This window comes from Apodemus sylvaticus, chromosome 19 (assembly GCF_947179515.1).
Source record: "Apodemus sylvaticus chromosome 19, mApoSyl1.1, whole genome shotgun sequence".
NCBI lineage: Eukaryota > Metazoa > Chordata > Mammalia > Rodentia > Muridae > Apodemus > Apodemus sylvaticus.
This window is the reverse complement of record NC_067490.1, coordinates 19,194,103-19,202,923: the sequence shown is the minus strand read 5'-3', so window position 1 is coordinate 19,202,923 and position 8,821 is coordinate 19,194,103.

The following is an 8,821-nucleotide window of genomic DNA, read 5'->3' as shown; positions in this document are numbered from 1 at the left end:
TTTGACTGCTGTGATCAGGCACCGTGACCAAGGCAAGTCTTTTAACGACAACATTTAATGGGGGCTGGCTTACAGGGTCAGGGGTTCAGTCCATTATCATCAAGGCAGGAACAAGGCAGCATCCAGGCAGACATGGTACAGGAGGAGCTGAGACTTTTACATCTCCATCTCAAGGATGCTAGTAGAAGACTGGATTCCAGGCAGCTAGGAGGAGGGTCTTAAAGCCCGCATCCACAGTGACACACCTACTCCAACAAGGCCACACCTCTTAATAGTGCCACTCCCTGGGCCGAGCATATACAAACCATTACCTAAGCTGTTGGGCAGGTGTATGAGGGAATTTCTAGGAGGAATTAACTAGGGGAGAGAACCAAGCTTCTAGAGTGGGCAGTGCTTTCTGTGGTGCTGACCGGAAGAGGTCTGAGGGAAAGAGAACCACCATAACCCCCCTCAGCCATCATAACCCAGCTTCTCTGGTGTTCCAATGTGAGTGGAAGAGACTGTTGAAAGATACTTGCTCCCTTTTAGGGAGACTGGGCCTACTGAGTCATCCAGCCCCCCGGGCTTAGTGGCCGAAGGGTTCTCAGCCTTGTTCCAGAGTGCAGATGACCACGGTCTAACTTCCTTTTTACCACCCTGAAAATGAATCTAGCGAAGCTCCCTATATATAACACGCTTCAGGTTCTGTTCTCTTCAAACCCCCAAATCTCCGCCCTTTACAAGGTGAAAATGTATGAACACTTCATATCCAGAAGCCTAATGGCTCTCCGTTCTCTCTCATCAATGTGTGGCTGTCATCTCCTTTGCTCTTGGTCTCAGAAAAAGGCTGTTTGCCATTTCAATAGTGCGTAAGTCCAACGCAGTTAGCGAGGGCGGGGGGTCTCAGGAAGCCAACCGCATGCAGGCCAGTGCGCATGCTCTCCCAGCTTTCTCGAAGGCTCGCCCCACCGCAGCACACACGTGGTGTCCTGTCAGCTCCTTACTCAGCTGTGAAAATTTTCCATTACACATCTTAGTCATCCAGTTTGTTCCCACTGTTTAAGAAATGAATTAAGATGCAATAGGATGACACCCATTTTTAGATCAATCAGAATTTCATCTTCACTGGCAAAACCCACTGTCTCATTGAAAATACTAATTTTGTCTGTGTGTGTGTGTGTGTGTGTGTGTTTTCACCACTAATTAGCGCCAGTTTTAAATTGTTTTGTATTTGGCACACCTGGGGTATGCCCCGTGCACAATCATCCTAGTATCAAAAGTTTGTTCACTTTATTCTGCAGGGAAGAAATGTTCCCTTATCAAATGACTCTGTAGACAGACGGAATAATAGCTCAAACGCACAAGTAGTATTCGTCCAGATACTCAAGCTAAGCTTAGAAAATGTGTAGGTGTGATAACAGTGAACCCGATGGGTATTCATGAGGAAGAAATTAACTTTGAAAGAACATCTATTATGTGTCAGGGCCAAATCTCACTTACAGCGTTTACAGTATATTTATAACACATTATAGCACATCATAGAATTTTGTTTCTCTATTTTTTCCTCTGTCGTTGACATTATTTGCCATCATCATCATCATCACCATCATCATCATCATCATCACCATCAATCAATTTTGGGAAGATTTTCACCCTGTAGCTTAGGTTGGTCTAAAACTCTCTATCCCGTATAAGAGTGGTCTCAAAAGTTTCTGTGGTCCTCCTGCCTCAGTCTCTTGAGGCTTAGTATTTCAGATGTGAGCCACCATGCTTGGATATTTACTTTTTTAATTTTTATGGTTGTTAGCCTAGCCTTTATCGGCTGAGCCATCTCTCCAGCCCACTTTTTTAATTTTTAAAGGCCTTAAAAATGTATGTGGATGTTCTGCCTGCATGTCTGTGCACCACAAGCACACTTGGTGCCCATGGAGGCCAGAGGAAGGCTTCAGATTCCGTGGAACTAGAGTTACAGAGAGCTGTGAGCTGCCATGCGGGTGCTGGGAATTGAACACGAGCCCTCTATAAGAGCAGGCTGTGCTCTTAACAATGGAACCCCTTTCCAGCCTCTCAAATATCATGTTTAAAATCTCCTTCCTTCATTGCTTTGTTCCTTCTTTCCCTGTCTGTCTTTCTCTTCTGGCCTTCCTTCCTTCCTTCCTTCCTTCCTTCCTTCCTTCCTTCCTTCCTTTCTTTGGCTGTCTTGGTACTCCCTATGTAGGCCGGGCTGTTCAGATCCACCTGCCTCTGCCTCCCTCCTGAGTGCTGGGGTTAGAATCTGTACCACAATGCCCAGTGTTGAATTCTGGCTTTTAACAAGTACATTGTTTACATCCATAGCTGCTTTTGCCATGTCCCCTGAGATCAGAGATGCTGGCAGAGTGGCTAGGCTGAGGAGCAGTTTCATGCCCTCTGTATTTCCTCCTCTTCTCCTGTCATGAAGATGGAGACATCTTCCTTCATCTCAAAATGGGAAAAGGTAGCAAAATCACTTTTCAGGTTAAAAAGGGATATAGGGTTATACATGTATTGTATGTAAATAAGAGGAGTTAAAAAGGCTAGAAACATGTGTAGAAAGGCATAAAAAGTATTTCTCCTTTTACTGCCTCGAAAGTACCCCATGGCGACTCCTTCCAGTGAGTCACCACAGAAGTGGGTGAGTTTTTTTATCTCCCTCATCATGTGCCAGACGACATTCTGCCCACACTGCCCACACATACCAGTTCCCTCATCACAGGGGCACTGCCCAAAAGCGCTGCAGTAACCACAGCCTTTGGATGAGCAAAGCGAGACCATCCAGGACCATCTCTGAGGCATCCAAGTCAAACCTACTCAGTCCATACTGTGGATCAGACCTGTGAGGCCAGCACTGTTGAAGCAGAGGCAGGACAACCTCAAGTTTGAGGCCAGTTAGGGTGACCTAATGAGACCCTCTTTTTTCTCCCGGTACATATCCTCATTTCTGGTTTCAGCAAGGTCCTGGGGAATCTCTTTGTCACCTCCCTCTCACAAGGAAGAGCACAGAGCGGCTATTTACAAATGTCTGAGGTAGAAATGAAATCAGTGTTTAAAAAAAAACCCAACATTTTATGTTGCTGAGAACAAATATCCAGGAGAAATATGCACAGTCAGTGGCAGGAGATAATGATGCTGTACAATTCCTTAAGCAGTCAGCTTACTGAGGCTGGGGTAGATACACACACACACACACACACCTTTGCTTGTAAGCACTGACCATCTCTTCCTAATCAGGCAAACCCCTTTGTGTGTGTGTGTGTATGTGTGTGTGTGTGTGTGTGTGTGTATGTATGTGTGTGTGTGTGTGTGTGTGCACGTGTGTGTCTTTACCCAGGTGATTATTTAGGGGATAATTCTAGATTTTAACCAACCAATCAAGTCTCTATAGAATCCTCTTTTCTTAATTATATTCCCAATCTTTACCTCTGGGTGAGGTCTTTCTCCATATGGCTTGAAAGTCTCCAGCTTTCTATTGATTGCCCTGTTCCTGCCTCCCTCTCCTTGCTTTTCGCCTGCAGTTGGAAGAGCATCGTGTACGTAGGCTCCCATGAGTTTCCCGTCTGTCTTCAGTCATCATCTTCCACAATGAGCCTTAAAGGCTTCTGAACACTGGACCTGACCTTTGTAAGTGAGTAATGCCCATGAAAGAGCAGAATGTATGGGGAACAGGAAGCTGAATGAATGGGTGGGGGGGTTGATACAAGTTCCTGCATTAGAAGGTTCTAAGGCCAGAGTGTCTGAGTTTAGAACAAACCCCAGGCATGTACCATGGAGACCACGTAGATCAGTGTTTTCAGATGTGGAGATAACTGTGTCACCAGACACCCATGGACACTGTGAATTAAATAGATACCTATCTATTTCCATGTGATTTATTCCATTGAAAATTTTTCTTTTCTTTTTCATTATATCTATTCAATGTGTGTATATGTGTGTGTGTACCTGCATATGTGTGTATGTGTGCCTCTGTGTGCATATGTGTGTATGCATGTGCATGTATGAGTGTGCACACGTATATGTGCATGTGTGTATGGGTATATGTGTGTGTTTGATGTGCATATATGTGCATATTTATGTGTGTGCATGTGTGGGTATGCCTGATGAGCATGTGTGTGCATATGTGTGTGTGTGTGTGTGTGTACATGCCATGGTTTGCATGTGAAGGTCAGAGCACAACTTTGGGAGTTGACTTTCTCCTTTTACCATGCGGGTCCAGGGGATTGAATTCTGGTCATCAGGTTTAGTGACAAGTACCTTTACCTGCTGTACCATCTGGCTGTCCCTATTTTCTTTAAACTAAGACAATTTGCATAATATGTAAATGATATGCAAAACACTAGAAAGTTTGATGCTGGGTGGGAGAGTGACAATCTTGTAGGTGGCACACCAGGTCTTTAGGATTAGGAGACACTGGCACCGCGGGGAGAATTTTGGAATTAGAGACAAGGATGAAATATAAGGAACTCTGCTTATTAAACACATGTCTTGATATTTCTCATCTATAAGATGCAACGCTTTCCTTTCGGCATACATTTTTTCTGTGGGACGTGGAGATCCATCTGCTCATTTATTTATTCTTTCAGGCATGAACTATTTATTGTCCACTCTGCTACACACCAGAGGACTCAGGAGTGAATCCGAGTATCTTTCTTCATGGATAGCCTATGCTAAAGCAGAAGTCGGATGCATAGGAAATATGCAGGAATTACGTGCTATTCAAAAATACAGCAGATCTCTGGTAAAGCTAGGGTAGAACCTCTGAGGCAGGGTGGACCTGTTTGAGACAAGCAGGTGGTCATAAAATACCTGGAACAGAGAAAAGACAAGACAGAAAGCAAAATTCTCGTCAGAATCCAGGGCCGGGAGGACTGGATGGGGAGGATGGTGGAGGCTTTGGATTGTGGGTCTGCTGTGATGGGGAGAGGAGAAAATATCAGTTATGTGGAACCTGTTGAAAATGTTCATCTTGAGTCTCCCAGAGAATGGACTCCGAGGGGCATGCATGGGCTGGACCTAGGCCCCTGCACATATATGGTAGGTGTGTGACTTGATCTTCATTCTAGTCCCCCAGCAACTGGAGTGGGGGACTGTTCCTGACTCTGCTGCCTGTGGATCCTGTTACCCTAACTGGGCCACCTTGTCCTGCCTCAGACGGAGAGGATGTGTCCACTTCTGCAGTCACTTGATATGCCAGGATGGGTTCTTACCCAGGAAGGCCCCAACCCCACTTCTCAGAGGAGAACCAGAGAAGGAATGGGGGAGGGGTGGAGTGAGGGGAGACTGGGAGGAGAAGGGGGTTGTGAGATAGCAAGATGTGGAGTGAATAAAGAAATTAGTGTTAAAGAAACCAAAAATAAGAAAAGAAAAAAATGGTGTGTACAATTAGTATTCAAAGAGCTACATACATAGTGCCTGGCACTGTAGTTCATGATACCCTTCGGTGTAGTGGAAGTCAAGATATGCAGAAGAGAAGGGCTCAAGTTCTTGAGGGAATAGTCATACAATCAGTTGACATTTCTACAATTAATTAACTAATTACTACTAGATTAACTGATTAGCTAATAAATAAAATAGCACTGCTTTTTGAAATGAAGTAGTGCATGAAGTCCCTCTGAAACAGGAACGTGCAACTGATTGTTATTTTTATTTGTACAACTGATTGTTATTTTTATTTTAATAAGTGAGAAAACTGGATGCACAGTCAGATGTATCACTGTTCAAACCACCTCTCAACTGTCAGAGAAAGCTGGGTGAGATGCACGCGTTTCTTTTGTAGTTCGAATGCAGTTAATGTGTAGAACAGGCATTACCCCAGAGATGGACCACAAAGCCAGGGATTGCAGTGGTTCATGGGTTTAAATATCCTTACTCATAACCTGTGATCAGGAGGGGCTTCTATCCCACAGAAAGACCATGAGGATCCAATGAGAAAGCAATGGTGAATTGGCTTCCATAGCCCATGCTGGGGCACGTGTCCCTTGAGTCTTATGAAGACTTGTAAGAGATTAAGGTTCACTTCACGCATTCACTACTCTGGAGGAGGGAGACTGTTGTAGGAGGTAAAGATAGAGATGCTAATGTTAGGTCAATAGAGAAAATTTCAGGACATCAGTGGAGTGCTAAATGCTCACAACATGGTAGAGCTCTGGACTAGGATGTGAGGATGGGGCAAACAATGTTATTGACTTGTGGGATTGAGGATACCTTGTCTTCATCCAAAGGATGGTGCATTAGTCTCCTGGAGATGCTATAATAAGATATCATAGCCTTGGTAGCCTACAAAATGAAAATGTATTCTTACAACTCCAGAGCAGTGGCTTTCAACCTTCCTAATGCTACCCTGATCCTTTAGTAGAGTTTCTCATGTGGTAGTGGCCCTCAACCATCAAATTATTTCACTGACACGTCATGCCTGTAATTTTGCTACTGTTATGAATTGTAATGTAAATATCTGATATGCAGGCTGTCAAATATGTGGGACCCCAAAGGGGTCATGACACATAGGTTGAGAACCACTGCTCCATAGGGTAGCCTTCCAAGATCGTAGTGTCTATGGTCAAGTATTTTTCTTTCTCCTGGGTTCCTGGATGGCTACCAGCTCTCTGTCCTCATATGGTCTTTCGTCAGTAGTGTGTTGTCTGTGTGATACATTCCTTTTAAGATGCTACTAGTTATGCCCTCGAGGGCTCTTCCAGATGAGCCCATTTAAACTCAAAAAGTTTAAATGAGCCCATTTAAACTCCCATTTCTAAATATAGCCATTTATTTTATTATTTCTTTTTTTGGGGGGGGTTTGGTTTTTTTGGATTTGTTGGATTTTGTTTTTTTTTTTTTAAACCCTGGCTGTCCTGGAACTCACTTTGTAGACCAGCTGGCCTCGAACTCAGAAATCTGCCTGCCTCTGCCTCCTAGAGTGCTGGGATTATAGGCGTGCGCCACCACCTCCCGGCTTATAGCCATCTTTTGAGGTATAAGGGTTCGGGACTCAGCACTGGATATTATGGAGGTGTAATCTGACCTCTAGTAGAGAATGAAGCCATGATTCCTTCAATGTAAGGAGAGCCTGGGATCTGCGGATCAGTAGATGATCCTGACTATTAGATGGATAGATGCTTGAAGCTCCTCCCCTGAAGCCCCGCCCCTGAAGCCCCGCCCCTGAAGCCCCACCCCTGAAGCCCCACCCCCAACCCTCATAAGGAGAGCTGTTGTAGTGCTCTCTTTAACTTTCACCGTCTACTTGATTGGCATAAAAAACATCTAGCAGATTTCTAAAGCACATTGTGTGTGTGTGTGTGTGTGTGTGTGTGTGTGTGTGAGAGAGGGGGGGAGGATTTTCAGAGTTTGTTAAATCTGGAGGACTGAAGAATGGATTAATCTGTGGATGTGTTCCTTACACTGGGACCTTACTGGGAAGTGTCCAAGAAGGAGGGATCTTGCTGCAGGAGATCACTGCAGACATGCCCCACCCCTTTCTGTAGTCTATCTTTTTTCTGTTTTCTGCCTTTCATGAAGTGAATTAACTTTGTTCTCCATACCCTTGCCGTGTGATAGTCTGCCTAAATGCATGGGTCTCCATACATGTGACTGAATGCTCTCAAGTCCAGGAGCAAATTGAAGTCTTTAAGTCGACTCTCTTTAAGTCGACTTTCTCAGCTACTGGGTCACAGCAACATAAAGTCTGATTAATGTGGGTGGAGAAGGAGTGAAAATATAGGGGAAAGAGTTTGCTTTCCCCAGCTTCTTGGAGCTAAACTCAAGAGTCTACATAAGAAGTAAGAGAGACCCAGATTTTACCATCCTAGCCTCTTTCTGAGTTCCCCCAGGACTGAGTCTACTTATAGTTCCTTAGTTTTCCCATCTGGTAAGTGGGAAAACCTAAGGCAGGATTTGATAGCTCCCCACGGGACACACTCGTATATTACTTTATTGCAGAGGCTTTTACAAATACAGACTTGGTTAGTTCCTATAATAATAATATTACTACTACTAATAACAACAACAGCTGCAACAACAACAACAACAACAACAACAACAACAATAGCAACAACAAAAGGCCCTTCTATACTGGACTAACAAATTTGTATTTTCCAGGTATCAGAAAGCCTCGGTTTGGGTCTGAGATATTCACTCATTTATGATCTGAGATCATTCTAAAACGGCTTTGCAGCTTTGTCTAATTGGGTAATTGGGATGTTGCCAGATGAAATTCAACTTGTATTTTTTTTTTTTTAAGATGCTTTGAAGAACTGGTTGCCATGGCAGTGTTCTGCAGACAAGATCCCTCACTGGCTGCCACAGCGCAGCAATCACCGGCTTCTGTTTATTGTAAGTTTCAGGTTACCCCACCTGAAGACCCTTCAGGGAGGAAGCTGGGGGTGGGAACCCTTATGCCTTCCTGGAGACCTGCCTCAGTTCTGTCCAGGGGATTCATCTTAGCCAATATGGTGGGTTGTCCCTGGAAGGGTGGGAGGACTTAGGACGAGCCCAGCTGCTCTGCAGGGACTTCCCAGAACACTTCACTCCTAGGAGTTAAGGAAGAAACCAATGAGTGCCTGCCAGGTTGTGAACTTGTAATTGCTTTAGGATGTGAATACGAGTCCTTTCATATCTGTGGGAATATGGGTGTCTGGAAGGACAAAATGGTTTTAAGAAGTATCGGGGTCTTAAAAGTTAATTCAAATGTGGCAGTGTTACTATTGTACATCTGAGCTCTCCTTTGTTCTAAATTGATCCCCCCCACCCCCAGTAGATCTGATACTCCCCATCATCCTTCAGCCTCCCCCACTTGAGTGTTTATTGTAAGAATATGAAACATCTCCCCCAGATT